The sequence below is a fragment of the Candoia aspera genome, chromosome 2 (genome assembly GCF_035149785.1).
Source record: "Candoia aspera isolate rCanAsp1 chromosome 2, rCanAsp1.hap2, whole genome shotgun sequence".
Lineage (NCBI taxonomy): Eukaryota > Metazoa > Chordata > Lepidosauria > Squamata > Boidae > Candoia > Candoia aspera.
The window spans coordinates 49,502,109-49,523,520 of NC_086154.1; positions in this window are offsets into that span (position 1 = coordinate 49,502,109).

Here is a 21,412-nt window from a genome sequence, read left to right on the forward strand (position 1 = left end):
CTTAGGTTAGCAGAAGTACACCTATCTGGTCATTCCCAAGCTGCATTCTGTTTTCCCAGGCTGATGCAATCAGGTAATAGGATCAAGAGGGAGGGGTAAAAAGATTAAGAGAGAATAATATTCAAACTTCAGCTTTTATGGGCTTGAAAGGAAATGCTTTTCATTTTATGGCAGCTGTACCAAATTTCTGTCCATCACACTGTTTGTACATGATGCTATCATATTACATTAATACTTTTTCCACTGATAATGGAAATTGGTAGGAGCTAAAAGTGAAATGAAGTATTATGCCTTATACTGTACTTACTATCTGCATCTAGCAGATTTATACTTATTTTTGCCTTTACAGTATTTGAATCCACATTTGAACAAAGCACAATACATGACATATTATAGATGACACAGTATAATGAGTTTTGAGTACCCATTTCATATTCCATATTTTCATCTCTATATGCAGGATATGATGGGCTTATTCCAAACTAGAGGCAAAGGTAAGTTATAGCATCAGTTTCTATCATCTGTGCAAATGATACACATATACCCCAAAATTATTAGTACTTAGGAGCACTCTCTCATGGGAGATAGTGTTCCAAAGAATGGGCACCATCAGGGAAAAGGCTTTTCTGTGAGATAACAACAGAAGGCAGCCTGCAGATCCACAGCTGCCTCCATCAACCTTAGGTCTACAACATGATCCTCAGGATAAAATTTGGTAAGTCATCTGCTCCATAACTTGGCAAGTTATCTAAGTTATGGAACAAATTACTTACTGAATTTTGCGATATTCTGTGACTGACCCAGCAAACTTGGAACTAGATGGGGTAAGGATAGACTACTTCTTTCCAGCCTTTCCCAAAAAAACCTGTAGGGAAGCAGTAGTCTCTATGGTTAAGGCCTCCTCTTCTTACTCTTTTATTTTAAAATGCATATATATCACCGATTGCTTTATCAAAGGGGTATATTATTGGCACTTTCTCACAACAATTAGACTGTATTTTCCTTTATCAGGGCAGTTTTGACAGGAAACCTAGCAATCAAGAGTCTGGTATTAGAAAGAGACTGCATCTTGGGAAGCATCCAAGGTTGAGACAATACAAAGCTCTACAGAGAAGCTTAGATGGTTGCATAGCTTTCTCACAATGAGGTGCAGATTGTCAGATGGTTCTCCAGAATGTCATTGAGTAAAAAGAACTGCCCCAACCTGGGAACTCTTTAAATGCCATTGCTGAGAATTCTCGGAATTCAGGTCTACTATCTGGATGATGCTTAATTTGGGGAAGTCTGGAATAACTGATTGTGGGATAAACCTACTCCATGACATTACCCATGCCCAATGTAATGTCATTACATGGTGTAGTGCATATATTATTATTATTATTATTATTATTATTTCAAAGCTTTTCAGCAGAATTCTGGCTCCACAAATCCAGTTTGATCAATCAGCCATGCTGTGCTAGAAAAGGCATTCTATGCTGAATGACACAAGAACATTAATTTTTAGCCATCTTGTGATAATAGGTAGGCAAAAGATTGTAAGATTATTACAAATAATAGGAGCACTAGGGAGGAACTTGCCGGTGACTTGAATGAACATGGTCAGAAATAATTTGTTGTTGTAATTCAGCAATTATAAGAGTTAAGAGTCTCTGGGCAAGTGGAAGATTATCTATCTATCTATCTATCTATCTATCTATCTATCTATCTATCTATCTATCTATCTATCTATCATCTTATCTATCTATCTTCAAATCCTTCACACTTCTTTCTGCCTTTCCCTCTGTGTTGCTTTTTACATTCCCATTCAAACAGTTGGTTGAAGGTGGCTCCATGTTTACTGCTCTACATTCCTGCTCTGAGAAACTCTAAGAATCCCCTGCCACTAAGAGAACTGTGACACTATCTAGCACTGAATGAATGGGGAGGGACCAACCAAACCATAAGGTCTGGTATCACATGTAGTGGTACTAAACTACACCTTTCTGCCAAGACCCATGAGAAATAAATCAAAATCTAGATTCCTCTGACAAGCCACCAATCTCATTAGCAAGAGTTTGCATATTCTAGGGTCAGTAGTCAATGCAACATGCTCAACAGGATATAGTAATAGCATTCTTTACCCCAGCCAAAATGAATAGAATCCAAAATAAATAAGCAGGATAAGAAAGAGATAATAGTGCAATTGTAAGTCAATGGTTCTTAGTCTGTGGGCTGTGACGTGCTGAGCAACTGTGGGTTATGACCCTCCCAACAGGCAATCATGAGGAGGAGGGGTTGTTACAATTTAAAAAAAAAAGATCAGGTTTGCACTAATTCATTTATAATTTTAGGGGGCTGCAGTTTGAGAACCTGGGAGAAATGTATTGCCCTAGACCTGCCCAAGGTCTTGTTGCTCAACCTCCACCTGTTCCCTGTTATCTATGCACCAGCAAGGTCATACCTGTGTGGAATCTGGCCTGCCAAGAACCACCACTAGCCCATGGACTCCCTCCTGAGAGCAAGACAATAACAATCTTCTCAAGTTATCCAATTGCTATCCAGTAGTTATCCACTGAATGGTATAACTGACACCAACATTAATCTTATTTCTCAGCATCTGTCTCCATCTTCCATTCTATCATCCCATGAGTATCTGTGGTGTAACAATCTTTCCATGAGATATTGGGATAGAGCAGCCAAACTAGATAGTTCTGAGCCAGTTCTCTCTCGTTAGTTCAGTTCCAAAATTTATATTATTTATCTTATGTTCCATCTTCACATGCAATTATATAAGTTGCTCCAAAAAGTACAAGGATATTTCATATGGAGGCAAATGGTCATATTAAAAGCAATATCATAAAGCCAACACTCAGAATTTTTCAGCACAAATCAATTTATTTATATATGGGGACACTGAATGTACGATGCAACAAAAGACAATGTGGTGCACTTATTCTGGCATTGCTTCACAAACATGTATTTTGGCTTAAATCTATCTCATAAGCTTGCCAAGCTACATCATTTTAATAATTTCACGCAAACATATAATCGTGTGATACAAGCTCCCTTAAAATGCCAACTGAGACTGAATTTCCAAAACAATTCTAATATAGAAGAGGATCAAATTACAACTTAGAAATTTCAAGTGCTTGCCATAAGAGAATGCTAAGTTTGAAAGAAAAGGAATTTTATGCACCATCTTTATAAAGCATATTCCCAAAATTATTCAACAAAAACATGAGAAATTGAATTCAAAGAAAGCCAGTAACTCATAAAACTAAACCAAGTTAAATAAGACTGACTTAGAAAGGGAAGGGTGTGCTTAATATTTTCCCACTACCACCACCATCTCCCATTTCACATGATGTTAAGGAATGATACAAACTGAGCAGAAGAATGCACATCTCCATAAAATCATCTGAACAAATGGAAGATTTACATAGCAAGCTGTACTGGACATAACATCAGCATACACAAGCTGCCTTTCATATGGATTCAGTAGTAAACTAATCATCATTCAAATGGTTTTCACAGCCTAGTTTCAAAAGACTGGCTTTGGCTTCCTAGACTTCTATAATGCTGAGAAAAATGTACATGAACCAAAAAGTCCGAGCCAGTTTGGTCTAGTGGTTAAGGCACCAGGCTAGAAACCAGGAGACGGAGAGTTCTAGTCCCGCCTTGGGCATGAAAGCAGGCTGGGTGACCTTGGGCCAGTCACTCTCTCTCTCAGCCCAACTTACCTCACAGGGTTGCTGTTCTGGGGAAAATAGGAGGAGGAAGGAATATTAGGTATGTTTCCCACCATGAGTTATTTATAAAAATAATAAAGGCGGGATAAAAATATATTTTAAAAAATGTGCTTGGCATAATAGTTTTCTGGAATCTTTAGGGAGTTTAAAATAACACAATGGCATAAATGTTGTTTCTACCACAACTGGTTATTTACTGTAACAGGTGACCACTTGCATTTAAAAAATGGAGCATTACTCATGGTAATCATGTGGAAGCCATTCCATTGCCTTGGTCAGGCTTTTCTCAGATACAGCAGAAAATCTCAGCTCTCCAGAAGGAAACTGCCTTACTTCGCAGAAGGCTCACAACTCAGCTATGTTAAATTTCTCTAGTGTAGACAAGACAGAAGACTTGCCTCCTGCTGTCATGCCAGGCACGACTACTAATCTCTCTCACTCTCTCTCTCTCTCTCTCACACACACACACACTTTTTTTTCCTTCCTCTCTCTTGCTCTCTCAGCTCTACATTCCTCAGCAGAACAAACATCTAGTAGCTTTACTGCATAGCCATACCTATGAAGACACTCTGCCTAGCAGCACACAGGAAATCTGCCCAATAGATGTGTCAGTTCCAAGGTTCCAGTCCTGGTCCTCTTCCTCCATCCTTTTGGCTTAAACAGACTTTGCAGGACTCTTTTCTCAACTTTGAAACTCTCTACCATCTGCCTTAGTTTACACAATGGCTCTGCCTGGTGTGAGAATCAGGAGATTTCACTTCAACCTTTGTATCAATTATCTATCTATGTTCACCTGCCTCTTACCCTTTGTGCCGGGAACTGCCAAGAGCACTTCCTTTCTTTTCCTCTAGTACAGCGTTTCTCAACCTTGTCAACTTGAAGGTGTGTGGACCTCAACTCCCAGAATTCCCAGCCAGCATGGGGAAAAGAGGAAATATCCACTTCTTCCTTGATTGGAGCCAGACAAGATCCCCCCTTTCAGGCACTCTTCCTATTCCAAAACTCTTCACCTCTACCCTGCACCAAACCAATACAGGTAGTCCTCGCTTAAAGACCACAATTGGGACCGGAATCTCGGTTGCTAAGCAAAGTGGTCATTAGGCAAATCCAACCCAAGTTTACAACCTTTTTTGCAGTGGTTGTTAAGCAAATCACCGCAGGCATTAAGCAAATCACGTGGCCCCCCATTGATTTAGCTTGCCAGAAACTGGCCAGGAAGGTCAGAAATGGTAATCCCATGACCACAGGATGCTGCAATGGTCATAAATGTGAACTGGTTGCCAAGTGCCCAAATTGTGATCATGCAACCATGTGGACACAGTGACAGTCGTAAGTGTGAGGACCTGTCGTAAGTTGGTTTTTTTGGCACCACCGTAAGTCCAAACCATCACTAAATGAATGGTCATTAAGCAAGGACTACCTGTATGTTTTTCTCCAAAACTGTTTTATGCATAAAAGATTAAGTGACTTCCACATGAGTGAAAGTTCCCTGAAAAACAAAGTATCCTATTAATTATGCATTCTTTCTGTACAGAAATTAAGTAACACTCTCACATGCTTTCCCTCGTAATCCTGGCATATGTGCTTAAATCCTTGTTAAAAATGTATGTCTTTACAATCTGTCCTAATGAAAAGGAAGAACTACTGCACATCTTTTCAAAATGCAAAGGCACATGCTTATCTATTGGTCTGTTAATATTTACAGTGATTTCATTTTAGTGAGTACTGCTATGGCCTACATGGCATGTTCTTTGCTTCCTTAGAAAGATTTAGGCTTCTGATTTCAAGAAACTGGATTACAGCACTTTTATAGCAAGAACTCTACTTGATTCCAGAATTAGCAAATTACCATTTTAGTTAAAACGAAGTTGGTGTATGGAAAGGTAGGAAGCTAAAACAAATACAGTGCATCTCATGGGAAATATAGAGAAGTATAAGAAATAACTCACTTCAGTATATTTGCTCATGTGATTTATGTATCAGCTAATCCTAATGATTAATTTGCTGGTACATAAGCAACAATAAATCTACTGTATTTAGAGTATTACCATAAGTTACTGGCTATAATTAATTTAAATGAGATTGATATTTAAAATTGGCAGTGATACCAACATATCACCAACAGAAATATTCCAAAATGTTAAAAAAAGTATGAAAAATTAATAGAAGCCACCAATCAATTCTTGCCTGTAAGAAATAGCAAAACTCAAGAAGGATGCAAGGTAATTTCAGAATCTTGTACTGAGGCTTGGCCAGAAAAAAAAGTAAAAACAAGAATGCATAAGTACAAATGAATGTTGACAAACCTGTGTACTACAACAGTGGGGAAAAAAAACAGAAAAAAGTACAGCTTCATAAGCTTCTACATGCATGCAGTTTTATTACTCTGAATTGCATTACTCATTCAATTAATTTCCTTGTATTTCTATAGTATCCATGAAGACTTGTAACAAAGAAAAAGTTACTTGCCCAACCCCAGTCCCATCACATGTTGCATCATGATGAAATTGCTGCCTTTCTTTTAAACAAAAAATTCACTTTGAAATTAGAAGTTCCTTTTTAAGAAAAATATCTAAAAATTCCCAAAGATATAAAAATAAATTATAGCATATTGGTTAGACTAGAGTGTTAGATTTAGATTAGAAATAACTAGGCTCAAATCACTATTTTGCTGCAAAACTTAACTGTCTGGCTATCTCTAGCCAATCTATTTTGCTTGAAGATAAACAGCACCCTGTATATCAAGATATCATTTCAAGGTGTTAGTTCACATGTCTGTACTGAAACTTACAATTAGTGAAGAAAGTGGGGGAAACTGTTAAGATATAGGACTAGAGTATATATGAAATTTCTCTGAAAATTTTGAATGAAATTGGGTTTTGTTCTTCAGATGATTTTGTAGAGAATTTCCTGGGGATAGAAATTTACACTTCATGAACAGGACACCATCAGCAATTTCAAATAAGATTTGAATTTTATCCGATTAAGCCCATTCCCTCCAGATAGAAAGTGAAATATTTTCTAGTTTTTTTTCCCTGTAGCATACGTGTTTGTGTGTAATATCCAGCTAACCAAAAGAAGTTATTAAAAAAGCTTCAAAGATTTGGAAGAAGATTCAGGCAGAACAAAGTAACATCACTAACACTGGATGCATCAGGAAGTTTGTGGCACCATTAATAAGAAAATAATCTATGTAGACAGTCTAAAAAGAAAAAGATAAGGAAATGCACAAGTCACTACTTCTACATACTTTAAAGGAAATCTGTGAATCTTTTATTTTTATAGATCCATCAAGAAGTTATGAGAGTCAAAAGGATTTATGATCCTGTTTGCAAGCTTTGCCACCAAAAGGAAAGCCACTATAGAGGTGCTCCAGGTGAGAACAGAATCATTTTGACCAGGGTGTAGTAAATTAGGGTTTACTAGTTACATAAACATCTTCACTTCCCAAAGCCAAGATCCTGACTACAAAATTATAACTATGTTCATCTTACACAGGCAAAAGCATCCCTTTCTTAACAGTCCATAACTGGGAATCCCTGTTAAACACAAAGAATAAAACCATTCAAAGAACTTTAAACCAAACTTCTCAGAGTGTTAAAATCAGGAGGCACATTCCAGGCGCGAAATCATTAGGAAGAGAACTCAAAGGGGAACTGCTGATACAATTATTATCTTACACAAATCTATTATGAAACCACCACTGGAATATTGTCTACAGTTCTGGCCACTGCACTTAAAAAAGTATTATATAGGTGTGAAAGTGCCAGAAGGGGCAACCAAAATGATTGGTGGGGTGGAACAGCTAGCTCCCTTCCCCCCATATTCAAAATGTCAAACTTGAGAGTGCCAATTTAAACTAAACACATGGAGATTTATGACTAAGAGAATGAAATACTCCTTCTTACAGTACATAACTAAATTTTGGAGTTCACTGTCCACAAGTGTAATAGTCAGTATGGATGGTTAAAAGAGGACTGGACAGAGCACGAAAGATCAGCTTCTTAACAGCTAATAATATTGAGGGATGCTTTCTACCTCCAGAATCATAGTCAGCATGCCTTCTGCACAGGTTGCTGGGAAGGGACTGTGGAAGAGGCTATCACTCTCCTATACAGGCTTGTGAGCTTCCCAGATCCAACCATTGGCCACTGCGTGAATGCTGGATGATGGATTTGGTGGCCTGGTCGAGCAAGACTCTTAAGTTTTCTCTTCTATGGCACACTTCAACAGTTGGATGAGTTCCAGACCTGTTAGGACTACAGTTTCCAAAATTCCCAATGAATATTCAGTGATGCAATCATTTTAGCAGTGAATTTGTTCATTCAGTTATCCTGAATGCACTACCTGAAAAGCAGAGGATCTAAATTAGAGAAGATATGACATGGTACTAGTTTGTAAAATTATGTCCCTATCTGAATTCAGTTTTGTCAGCATACTTAAGGAACATAAACAGCTCTGGCATTCCATTTATGAAGTACCCTCTCTGGAAGTCAAGCTGGCATCAACACTGATTTTACTCCAGCAGCAAGTGAAGACCTGCTATTCATCCAAGCATTGGGTCACAGTGGCAGTAACTAAATTTGTACTCTGTTTTAACAGGTTTGTGTGGTGCATTTTATTTTTGGTTTTATTATTTTACTGTTTCTCTCCCACCCCAATTTTTTTTGTTAAGAATGTGTTATAACTATTCAAATAAATAAACCAGCTCTCCACATACATCAGTTCCTCTTTTCTTGTTCCTACATATAGATGAATAGGATTGTCAGTGAAAATCAGGAAGTTGTCTTTAGATAAACGGGCAGATAATGGAAGACCTCTTGGATGAAGGAGAATTCTTTCATGGAGAAAGTCCAAAAGATGCTACCCAACAATAATTAAGTAACTATGGCAACTCAGACATTCATCTTCACTCTTTACTTCTCTATTTCTCTCCCTCCTTCCCTAACTTGGGCTGCTGACAAGCAGCTTTTTAAATTTTTCTGGTCCCCAGAAACTAGTTCTTAGTCCTATCCCCTTTTCTCCTTTGGCTGCAATTGTTACCTATGGCTGAACAGATGTAATGCTTTATTGAGCCAGGTATGTGGAAGTTGCCCTGGAGACCATCTTCAGTGTAGCCCAGTCAGCTGGTGGATAAGTAAAGCAGATAGAGAAGGCAGAAGAGAATCTCCCTATCAACATTTTTGCAAATCTAAACAGATTTATTAGTTTAACTAATCAGAACAATGCTATGGAGAAGATCCCCCAGCATAATCATGTAGACAACATGGTAGAACATGAACTAGATATGGTGGTGCTGTTAAGAGGGTTTGTACCTGATTGATGAACTGTACGCAGAGTATAAAAATCACTTTGGTGTAGTGGTTAAGACACCAGGCTAGCAATTGAGAGAGTACCAGTCCCGCCTTAGGCACAAAGCCAGCCGGGTGACCTTGGCCTAGTCATTCTCTCTCAGCCCTAGGAAGAAGGCAATAGCAAACCGCTTCTGAAATCTTGCCAGAAAAACTGCATGGCCTTGTCCAGGCAGTCACCAGGAATCAACACTGACTCGAAGGCACACACATACAGAGTATAACTGACCAATAGGAAATAGACATATTTGGCCCAACCTCCATTGGAATTGTTCAAAATCTATATAAATGACCTGGATACAACAGAACAGCAGATGTCCATTAACTTTGCAGAGGACACCAAATTGGAAAGATAGGTAATATCTTACAAAGCAAATTAACAGATCTCAGGATGAACCGAACAAGTTAATGCATTTTCAACAGATAAATCAAAAGTTCTGCATTTAGTCAAACATAATTAAATGCACAAATATAAGGATGGGTGACACCTTGCCAAATAAGAGGACATTTCCAGGCATTTTAAGAAAAAAACATAGACCACAAACTAAACATGAATTTAAAACAGTAAATAATGGTCTATGTCATTTTGCTTTTATTGGTGCTGTGTCCAGCTTTGGATACCAAGTTTCAAGAAGAATATTAACGAAGAGAAGAAAGTGACAAAGATTGGCCCTGAAGATGGTGAGAGGCTGACACTGAGCACATGTAGCCTGAAAAGAAGTTATACAGCAGCCATCTTCACATGGTTAGTGGTATGGACCATTCAATCAGTCTGCTCAGAAAATGGACATTCCTTCTGTTAGGTATTTTTGAACATGGGCTGGATGTCCACCTATTAGGGATATTCTAGTGGCTGGCTGAGTTGTTGAGAGTCGGGTAACATACAAGTATAATATATTATGGTTGATTGCACAGTCAGCCAGATGTTTAGACTGGATTTGGCATTTTTGTCTACCTGTCGAGTCCTGCCCAGGAACCTGGGATAGGCAGATGTTGTTGTTTAATAATATTAAAGGTACACCACAGGATGGAAACTGTTCCAAGGAAAGCTGCCTTTTGCAATTGACTGATGGTGATTTTGTCAATGCCGATGGTGTTCAAGTGATGCTCCAGATTATTATTATTATTATTATTATTATTATTATTATTATTATTATACATTGGCAGAGCACTTGTCTAAATTACCTATGAAGTCCCTTTCAGCTGTGTGAGTGACTGACCATAATCAATCACAATAATTTCATCACTTGCCATGACAATATGCCTGCAGCCAATCCCTTCTGTTCATTTCAATTCCCCTATATACCCAGCACGCAACAATCTTTACAGAATGCCTTTCCCATACATACATATTTCCTCTTAAGACTGAGAGATTTGTGTGTGTCAATGTGTGTGTGGATGTGTATGCATGTAATTTAAAGGTGCTGAATATGTAACAATAACACCCATGTTGATCCCAAAATCTCTGTTGTGTGTGAAAAAGGGGTACATGTATGAGGAAGGGATGAATATGCAAAACACCTTAGTAAGATGTTACTATCTCTCTCCCTCCTCCAACTTCCCTTCTCCAATATTAGCAAGGTAACTTTGGAAAACAGATAATTACGGCACATCTAACATCTACAATTATTTTTAAAATAAAAAAGGAAACTGATAGCAAAGAGGTAGGTATAAAACTATGGCTGGAATAAGAGGCAAAAACGTTTGTCCAAACCAAATTATAGGAAATGTCCCTTCTTTTTAAGATGCCTAAATAGCAAAGAGAAAGCTACAAAAGTTAGCAAAGAAAAGTTCTTGCCTATGACTTCAGTTTGGCTTTAGCTGCACATGGCTCACATGTACTTTAACTCTTCATTTGCTGAAATTAGAAAAATGCCTATAACTATCCAATCAAATCTTTACTGTGGTCATAGACCAGCTTAAGAGGGTGGGTTACAGTCACTAAAAAGAAGCATAAAGAATCTAAAAATATACATCCAGATTATAAATTAATTCAAAAAAGAATTATGGAAAGCTAGAAGATATGAAAAAATATTTAAATTAAAAACTAAAAGTATATATATAAAAAGCAAGAATCTAAAAGAAGGGGTAGGAGCATTAGATGGGTGTAAGGGAACATAGAAAGTTAGTATGTAGAAGACTATCTATCAAGCTGCAAAGCTGTCTAATATGGCAAACTAGGTCTTCATTAAATCTAGTTTATCGCACAGGTCACCATCTGAAGAATTTAGAGTGCTGCTGCACAGAACCTGGAAACATTGCATGTTGAAGCAGGTTGGTGTCTGAAAGCAACAGTGGTGTAAAATTGTCCTGTGCACCCTGGGTATTTATGCAGCAATGCTGAGAGGAAGCCAGTGTGAATGTCTCTGTAGTGCAGGCACATGCTGTGTTCTTTCTGGGTGTCCAGAGTCATGGGGCATTGTCTCTCTGAGCAGGGAATCTTCCTGCACTGGCTTTTGATCACATAAAATTGTATTTTTCCTAACAAAGGGTATTTTACCAGTATGATATTGTTTTGAGAGCAATGATTACTGTAGTGAATCAAATTTAGAATGCGTAGCATACTTCTAGATAATGAAAGAAAAAGTTACATTTTTCAATACCTACTTGATGGTGCTGAAACTATTTAAAAGGATAAAGACTCTACTTGGAAAACCTTATTAACAGCTGTGTCTTTCCACACATTATTTTCAGAAATATATCAGAAGAAATGTAAGTTGGGAGAGCAGATTCTGCCCTTTGCGTGATGCATGAGTCTTAAAATGTTCTTTATACATTCATTCTGCATTTCCATGTATTTATTAAATATTTTATATCCTGCCTTCCTTGAAAACTGAAAGCAGCTAACAAGTAAACAGCACTGGTTCTCAATGCTTTCTGGTCAATCACGCACAATCAGAAAGTAGAGTATAATTTCAATAAATGATACGTGATATAATTACAACATTTAAATCATTAAAAACTATTTAAATCATTAAAAACAGGAAACAAGCACCAGATAAAACCAATAGATTAAAAATTAATCAGACAGCACAAGCGGAATCCAACATAAATTAAAATGACTCTAGAGTGGGTCAAAGATCAAGCAGAATTCAGTGAAGCTGCTACAGGCACAAGGTCTGTCTAAACTAGATTCATGGTGTGACAGAACTCAGCCAGAGCAGGGGTGAAGCAGGCTAGAATTCCCAGAGGGGTGGGGGGGAAGGAGAAGATAGAGCTTTCTGAAATTTACTCTGCTAGGGAGGGTCTAGTTTATACTGGAAAAGGTGGTTCTTTAGGCTTACAATTTATAAAAAGAGATGTAGAAATATTCATAGAAAGTTCTGGGAGCAATGTATTAAAATCTTTGAGTAATACGTTGGGAACTGTGTGTTTTTAAGGCATGTTAATCTGAATCCCCCAAGCCCTGCTTTTGTAGTGCTCTATCCTTCTCTGACTGCAACTGCTGAAAATTAGCAGCACACTTTGTCATTCTGAAATATGACACACATGGAAGCTACAGTGCAGAGTGTCAAAGAAGACTGAATAGGTTTCTCAAATAAATGTGGTACAAACCAAAAGCCAAAACTGTCCTAAGAACCTCCAAGCCACCTATGTGTATTATATCGTCCTATACACTTTGCATCATCATGATCATCACAGTAGTCTTCAGTTTTTCCAAAAAAGCCCTGATTATCTGTCCATCTAGTACTGTACCAGTACTGTACTGCATTGCGATGTCTCCCTGTGCTTCTACAGTCAGGGTAGCTTCCATGAAAGCATTACTCAACAGCAGCCTAAACAAATGCAAACCATGCTACCTTCTATTGCAGTGTTTCTCAACCTTGGCAGCTTGAAGATGTGTGGACTTCAACTCCCAGAATTCCCACAGCTGGCTGGGGAGATCTGGGAGTTCAAGTCCACACGTCTTCAAGCTGCCAAGGTTGAGAAACACTGCTCTATTGCAAGAGATGAATGTGAGAGATGTTAGAGATATAATAGAGAAAGTACGTTTTATTTCCTTAAACAAAATAGGTGTTTGTATGGGGTAATTTTTTGGGTTGCTTTACAGGTTCTATTGATCTTTGAACTGAAATTTTACTTAGGTTGATGCAAAAAGTTATTCTTACAAAAAAGCCAGCTTTTTTTTTTTTTAATAAAATTAGTTTTATTTTAAAAAATCAGAACCTGTAACCTTGAAAGTTTATCTTTTCCCCTAAATAATGCAAATTGACCAAATCAGTTGAGGATGAATTCTAAAAAAATAAGATAATTAAACAACAACCACCCACCAATGTTTTTCCTTTGGGTTATCCATTTAAAATCTGTGTTAAAAGACGTTGTTGAAAACATAACGTACTGAAAATGTGCTATAAACAAACTTGAAGGCGTATTTCCACTGCAGAGCACTTCACATTTTTATCATAAAAACAGTGGTATCATCCCATGCATGCAAAATGCTGTGGAAGTAGCAACTGAGACTGGGCTTAGGTGAGCAAGTGTTAAACAGATTGAAATGATCTTTTTCTTCCAGGTAAAAAAAATGAAATCTAAATATATTGTTTTCCACTGAGACAAACAGAATACATAGTTGATTACCAAGCTTACTAAGAAACAAGCAGAATTCTATAAAAAATATTCACAGACAAGAGGCATAGGTGGGATTTATTTATTTTTTCAGTCATTCACCTGTCCTGAAGTAAGTTTCTAGTTGATAAACAAAATATTTGTAAATGTGTGGGCACACACCAAATGGTTGCTGATGCAGATTGCACTTAAATTGTCAAACCCTTCCATTTTTTCCCAACAGCTTTGTAGGAAGACAGTTTACAATAAGGATGCATAAAGCTACCCATGGGCATCTGCAGAGGGGTCTTCCTTTCATCAAAATGACACATGGGGTGGTGCTTGTGTTGTGACAGTGCAATGCTCTTTTCATTGTTCTGGGGCCCTTGACATATACACCCCATGAATGCTGCTGAAGCTACCTACAGGTAGTGCTTGCTTAGTGGCCACAATTGGGACTGGCAACTCAGTTGCTAAGCACTGCAGCTGCTAAGCAGAAAATCATGTGACCATGACAGACTTACAGCGTCACTTCCTGTTCGGTTGTTAAGCGAGACATCACGTGACCGCGACTTGCAATTTTACTTCTGTGTTCTCCATTAACTCTGCTTGTCACAAGCCAGTTGTGAAGCACCTGAATGGTGATCACATTACCGTGGGATGCTGCAACTGTCATAAATGCAAGGAATGGTTGCAAAGCTATTTTTTTTACACCATCGTAACTTTGAACGCTCACCAAATAAAGCAGTCAGTAAGCGAGGACTACCTGTACTGGATCTGGGAACACACAGTGAAATTCCTACTTGTCTTGCAACCTTATTGATTAGTCCTACTTCAAGCTAACCATACAGGCAGAGCAAACTACTGTATAGTACCATCATGGATTTGTGTCGTGTTCTGTTTATAAAAGGTAAATTACTATCCTATCTTATGCTATCCTATCTTATATATCATTCCACAAATTAACCCTGCATTGCATGGCGGAGTGCTCTCTTTTATTTTAGTTGGAGTCTAGCTTAGCTGTATGGCTAGGACTCTCACTGACATCATTGGAATTTATATTGATCATGAGCCCAAATCTATTGATTTCTAATACAAATTCTTGATCCAATCTTGGACATGAATATTTATAACCGTAGTACTGTATGAAAATTAAAGACATGGTACACACATCACACAAAGCCGTATTTTATTTAATCATAAATTATTGAATAATTCACAGTTGCCTGGACTCATACAACACATCGACCCATAAACTATGGTTTACAAGTCACAATGGCTGGGCTCACAGACACACAAATTAAACTAACAGCAAACAAACTATGATTTGGTCTGATTGTCTGATTTATAAACCCAGCCAAATCCTTCAGATATTTTAGATCCCAAGACAGGAGGTCAGTTAGGTATCCATTGTATGTCATGTTCTTCCATGATGGAAGAAAGGTGGGATTTAAACATATTGGGTTAAAGAAGGCCTACATTTTCTTGATTAATGATGTGTGCTAAATAAAAACAAGAAAATAATAGAAAAAATAGATCAGTCTGGGGTTGGAAGACAAGCTTACTATTAATAGACCACACACACACACACTTAAAGAAAGGCTTATTTGTTTTTTGGAATCTATTCCTCAAGATACAAAGCATAAAGATTCCACTCTGTAGAGATTGAGGCACAGAAATTAAGAATCATGGACAGAAGCACTCCTGCAACACCTGTATTATGACTCTTTGACCCTTACAGATGGCAGATTTGCCATGATTAGTAAATGGTGAATCAGTGAATGTTACATCATATAGATCATTTAATATAGGGAGTTCCAGGTGGAGAGTTCCTAGAACTACCAATGAAAAGGTACCATGCAGTTTTACCACCCTTGCTGTCATGAGTACTGATGGTGAGCAGGAGGGGGCCCCTATCCAGGGGGGAAAACGCATGCGTAGCACTGAGGAATTAAGCAGCCATTCAAAGAGACACAGATCAGACCCGCCTTGACTTTTGGGGTTTATCTGTCTGGGTTTTCCCACGCTTCTTCAGTTTGTTAGGATTCTGTTTATGTAGCAGTAATAAACACTAGAGACCTATTCCTCGTCTCAGCGTGGTTCCTGGCTGTTAGGACACTTGTGTCCCAAACATATTTTTTCTGCAACAAAAAATTCAAAGGAGCAGAAAAGGAAGGTACATTACAAATGCAGAACAATGTGGTGTTTGAGGGTATGGTACTCAAAACTAAATTTCAGATAGCACAGCTCTTTATTTTACACAGCAAATATTTCAGAAACTGGGATGAGTTTCAAAACTAGTTAATGCAATGACACAGGGGGCCTGTTGTTCCAAGGAGAAGGAAAGTCAAACTTACCCACTGGGCCTTTGGGTGAGCCTAAAATAGCTCTCTAGATTCTAGCTCAAATTGCCTAAATATGTACAAAGATTTAAAGGAACAAACTTCTTAAACTCTTCCAATAGAAGAGAATATATGTAGCTCAAGATTAAACAGTGGAGTCCTTGGTGCTCTCTGAGCTTGGTTGTTTGCTTGCAGACATTTCATTGCTCAACTAGGTAACATATTCAGTGCCCCTGATGATGTTCTCTAGTTGGGCAATGAAATGTCTGCAAGCAAACAACCAAGCTCAGAGAGCACCAAGGACTCCACAGTTCTTAAACTGTACATGTAGAAAAAAGTAAACTTTTTTCAAAACTCTATATTAGAATTGGATTTGATATCTTTGCATATATCATTCTGTAATAACTTCTTATATTAATGTAATATGAATTGTGCATAGACTGAAATTCTAAACTGTAATCTCGATTTAAGCACTATTATTAGTAAGATTACTATTATGCTTATTAATTACTATTAATACTTTTAAAATAAAAATAATGTTTTCTTCTATGAATATTAATTTTGTCTTCAAAGCTGCTACATTGGAGGCCTAAAACTGTGAACCAGTATTGTCATTTAAAAATGAAGCCTATGCAACATGGGTATGTCATTCATGACTTCCTTTAATTTGAAAGAACTCTCATAATTTTACTGACCCTTCTTACAATAATGATGGTGTTCTGCAGACTTTTTTCTTCTCTTTTAAAATGAACAAGTAAAGAAAATGGGAAAGAAAAGCAATTAATGTCAAGATGATTGGAATATACTTTTTTGGATCAATATAAAATTATTTCTTTTCAGAATTTAAGTTGCCCATTATGTGTTTTAAAACTAAAGATAGATGTACAGCATTAACCAGATACAGCAGTAACTGAATATTAATTGACCTGAAACAAGGATAGCTGAAGAGTAGACGTGGATCTATTACTAAACCTCTACAGGCATTTGAAGTAAATTGCCACTTTCCTTTAGCTGGAATGTATTCAGACATGCATTGATCTTTAATTCAGATTGTACTCCAGCCCCTCTTTCTAAGTCACTGTTTGGCATACAGTTCCAGCTGGTGGGTAGCAGGAATCATACTCCCATTTCTCAACTCTTCTTGATTTACAGAAAGAAGATTTTAGAATACAAAATACTGAAGAACAGAAGGTAACAAGAGTTACATGTTGCTTATTCAATTAAAAAAATAACTCATCGAAGTTTGAATGAGCAACTGCATCCTCACATTCACACCAAAATAACACCTAAATGTTGCCACTACCTTTGACACATGCAGTGCATTCATTGTTCTACTGCATGGAGAGGAAAGGAAAAATAAATCAAATTATCTAAGAGCTAGACTGAAAAGACACAGATCGAATCCTGCCCAGAGTCTAGTGTGTTTAAAACCACATCTTTTATATGTTTTAGGTTAGGGGCACCAAGTTTAGAATAAAACTGGATTATGAAAGGCATGTCATATTTATGATGCAATTTCATAATTGGTTAGTCTACTTTGCATCCAAAGAACGTGTCAACCCCTAATCAGCAAATAAAACTTCGCAGTATAATTGTAGAATCTGAAGATACTCATACAGAAGCCTCCCTGTAAATACCATAATTCCAAACCCTGGATGTAGTGAAACTGCACATTTTCAGACAAAGCATATACCTTTGAATAATTCCACTAGCAGCATCAGGACCCCCATTTTCACAGGAGAAACAATTAAATCATAAGCCTAAACAACTGAGGGGAAAGAGTAACTGAATAAAGATTCACAGCAGTTCCTCAATTATGGCTTTCAAAAAGTATTAGGTGGAGTGGAGAAGGCAACACAGAACTAAATTATTCTTGAATAAGCTTTTTTTTTTTACTATTTGTTTTCTGTCCAGCTTTGCCATGAAGCTGCATTTCTTCCTTCCAATCAACTATTGAACTCCCCCCACTTCACAATAGACTATTATTGCACTTACCCTCATTTTATTTCCCTATTGTTAATGCTTCTCTCTTCTACCAAAAAACTTGGAAGCTGTCTGTAATGACTTTGTCATAAGTCTATGCATGCTAGTGAAGCATCGTTGGATTTGTAAATTTTTCTGCTTCCTTAACACACATTTTTAGTTTTCTCAGCAGACTTCTTCAGTGGTTCTGCACAACTTCGATAATCTATGACCAGTAAAACAGGAGGAAGCAGATATGTTCCAAGGCATATCTTCTTTGTTTTTACTGCCTGCTCTCCTACACTATTTCTCTTTTAACCTATAGTCAATATTTTACCTATATGAGCTGTTTAACATAAGACTGTACTCATGTAGGCACTTGCGTTATCTGATACATATAACACATCAAATCTATATCATCTCAGCAATTATATGTTTACATATGTATAGAGTTTAATTAAATATATATCTTTGAAGAAGGGAAAGGAAACCTATCTCATCAACTTACTAAACTTTAAAAGAGCAGCTATGTTCACTCAGTATGTTTAACACATTTTCTAGGTTAACACAATGCACTGAATGATTAATTAACCAAATGGACTGTGCTCACATAACACACTAAGACACAAATACAATCAAACAAGCTTAAAACTAGCTAGGCATTGTACGTTATTCAAATATACCACCAAAATCTTTACACGACTTGGTGAGGCATGTTGTATGAACACAACCAGTATGTAGGTAGAACTTTATTTACTTTTATCTTTGTCTATTTCAGTTGGTGAATTCAACAAGCAAGATGCTTTTCTGTTTTTAATATTTAAACTTGATGAAACTTTGCTGGATTCTTGTAATGGCGCTCCCGTGATGAGAAATAAGAAGAGAAAGCCAACCGATTCACTTCCTATGCCTGCAAAAGTCTCTCCTGGATCTTTTTTTAAGGACACTGAAGATGTTTTTTCAAGACATCTGACTTGGAAAAATGATGTATTTTGTCATACGCTTCCCCAGAAGCAGCCCTGTTAACCCCAGAAAGCCTATATAAGTGGATTTAATTGTGTTGATACCGTCTTGAAAGCAGCCTTATCAGCAGCGTACAGCAGTGCCTGCACCAGGCAGACACCTGCAGTGCAGACCTAAGCTCAGGCAACACCCTCCATGGCAGGCAGGAAAAGACCCCCCCCCCAAAGCCCCTCTTCTCTTCATGCGCAAAGACAACTCCCTGATGTAGGTGATTAACGTGTGCTGCATTGGCCCATGGTATGACAATGGCAGAATTCCTGAATAGCTTTTCGGAAATAATTGATTTCGTTTGAGGTATGAATGCCATGTGCCTGTTCCATAACTAGAAAAAAAAATTAAAGGATGGAGGATTCTGTGCTATCAGAATATAAGGACTTGTGTGTGTTAAAAAGTATACAAACGAGATGTGAGAAAACAGGGCAGAGTTAAAGAAATATATGAAATACACATGAACTACCATTCTTTATCTATAATTTTTAAACTTAAGAAAATGTAAACAACTTATATTTCTGCCTGCATTTTACAGCTGTTGCTCAAACAGATCACCATTTGCCAGAAAAGCAATTCCTGCTAAATTGTAACTGGAATGGTCATAAAACTTTAGATCACAGATAGCAGTTAATATTCAGACCTTTCCGACAGTAGGCAAAATAGCAGCCTCCCGAATCTTTAAATCCTTCCTGTAATGCAGAAAGTACCACCTATTAGAGTGAAGTATTGTAATGCAGCCTTATTGTCATTCAAATCTTCAGTATCCACAAAGAGCCCAATTCTCTGGGAAGTTCACCCATATAACTGAGAAGAATGAGACTGCAACCATATTAACTGATAGATTGTTATGCATGGTGAATTATGCATAATATTTGGGAAATACAGCATTTTAAGGTATGCTAGTCTAAAAAAAAGTAACGAACACATTTTCAAAATACACATAAAATCACGACTGTTTAGAAACTGCTCATCTAAAGTAGAATAACTCCATACTTTGCAACTTAAACTGAACCTCTGCAGTGTTTGTTAAGTCAAGATGATGCATCACTCAACTAAGCAGGTAGACAGTTTCTTTTATGGTGCCAAATCTACATGACAATGCTAAAATTGGAACTGGAAAATTAGCCATATCACCAAACTTACTTGTTTTCTTTCCTTCACCTATTGCCATATTAAAGGCAAAATAGCCTTTAATTCTAATTCCCTTATAATAAATTCACATACAGACGTTTCTTTGTAAAGAATGAAGATTTGTTAGTTGAAAAGCAACTGTCTTGAACCCTCCTACTGAATCCAACAACTATTATGAATACTTTTGAATTTAATCAAAAGGCATTACTGACAAAGGATTTAATAGCCCTTTGCATAGGAATGGAGGAGGGGAAAGGATTGGAATAGGAAAATATTTAGGGTAGCTGAGAATGCAACCTATGTAGCCTGAGACAAGCCTAACCACAAAGTAGACCATTAACAGAGGATGATATGAAAGGGGTGCATGGCATTGATCAGTGTTTTGAGGATTGAATCTTCTCTTTGTTTTATCATTCAGGCTTTGAACTTCAGGATGCTAACAACAAGATAAAATCTGCTAAAATTAATGAATCTTATTTTCAAATATGTAGATTCTAAATAGAGGTAATATGTCCAAAATTATGTGGCAGTTCCTATGCTTGTTGCTCCAGAAGAAATAGTGATGAATAGAAAAGGTGTCCTCCCAAGTGTTCTCTGCATTGCTTCTATATTGGATGGCCACAGTACTGCAGTGTAGTGCTGTATCTCTCATGTCACTATCCTTATCCATATCATCTCCCAATAATTTTAGCTTGTAAAATATAACATTACACTTTGCCTCTAAACGAAATGCAAGCTATCCCACTGAAACCAAAGTATAAAATTAGGTATCTCAGACTGAGATCAGACCAAATTTAAATTTTGATTTCCAAAGGTACTCTCTGCCTTTTATGAAAGAAGCACAAATACAAATTAAAAGATTATGCATCATTTAGTTACCTTGAAAATCAACTTACATGACCCAGGATATCACTTTAATCCTTTACCTGATCTCAGGAGCCCTTGAATGTGGTATCTTACAATATCAGTATCTCTATTCTCCTTATTCTTATTTTATTGGGAGTGGGAGAGAGATAAAGTAACACTTGTGTTAATGTACAACCAGATGTATTCCTAACCACCAGAACTGGAAGAGGGTTTCACATTTTGGATGGTGCAGTTGTGACATTGTAATAATAGTTTTGATCATTGCTGTTCCAGTGTTTTGAAAGCTCCAACTTTGATACATCTAAAAAGACCAGGCGCATATTTCATACAGCAATGTTTAAAGTGTGATGATGAATGTATAACCTGAGTTCTGCAGTTACAGAAAAATGCATAGACTGAATGCAGAAAAACTGACATTAAAATAAAATAAAATAAAATAATCTTCTCAAAATATCTAAAGGTAAAGAACCAA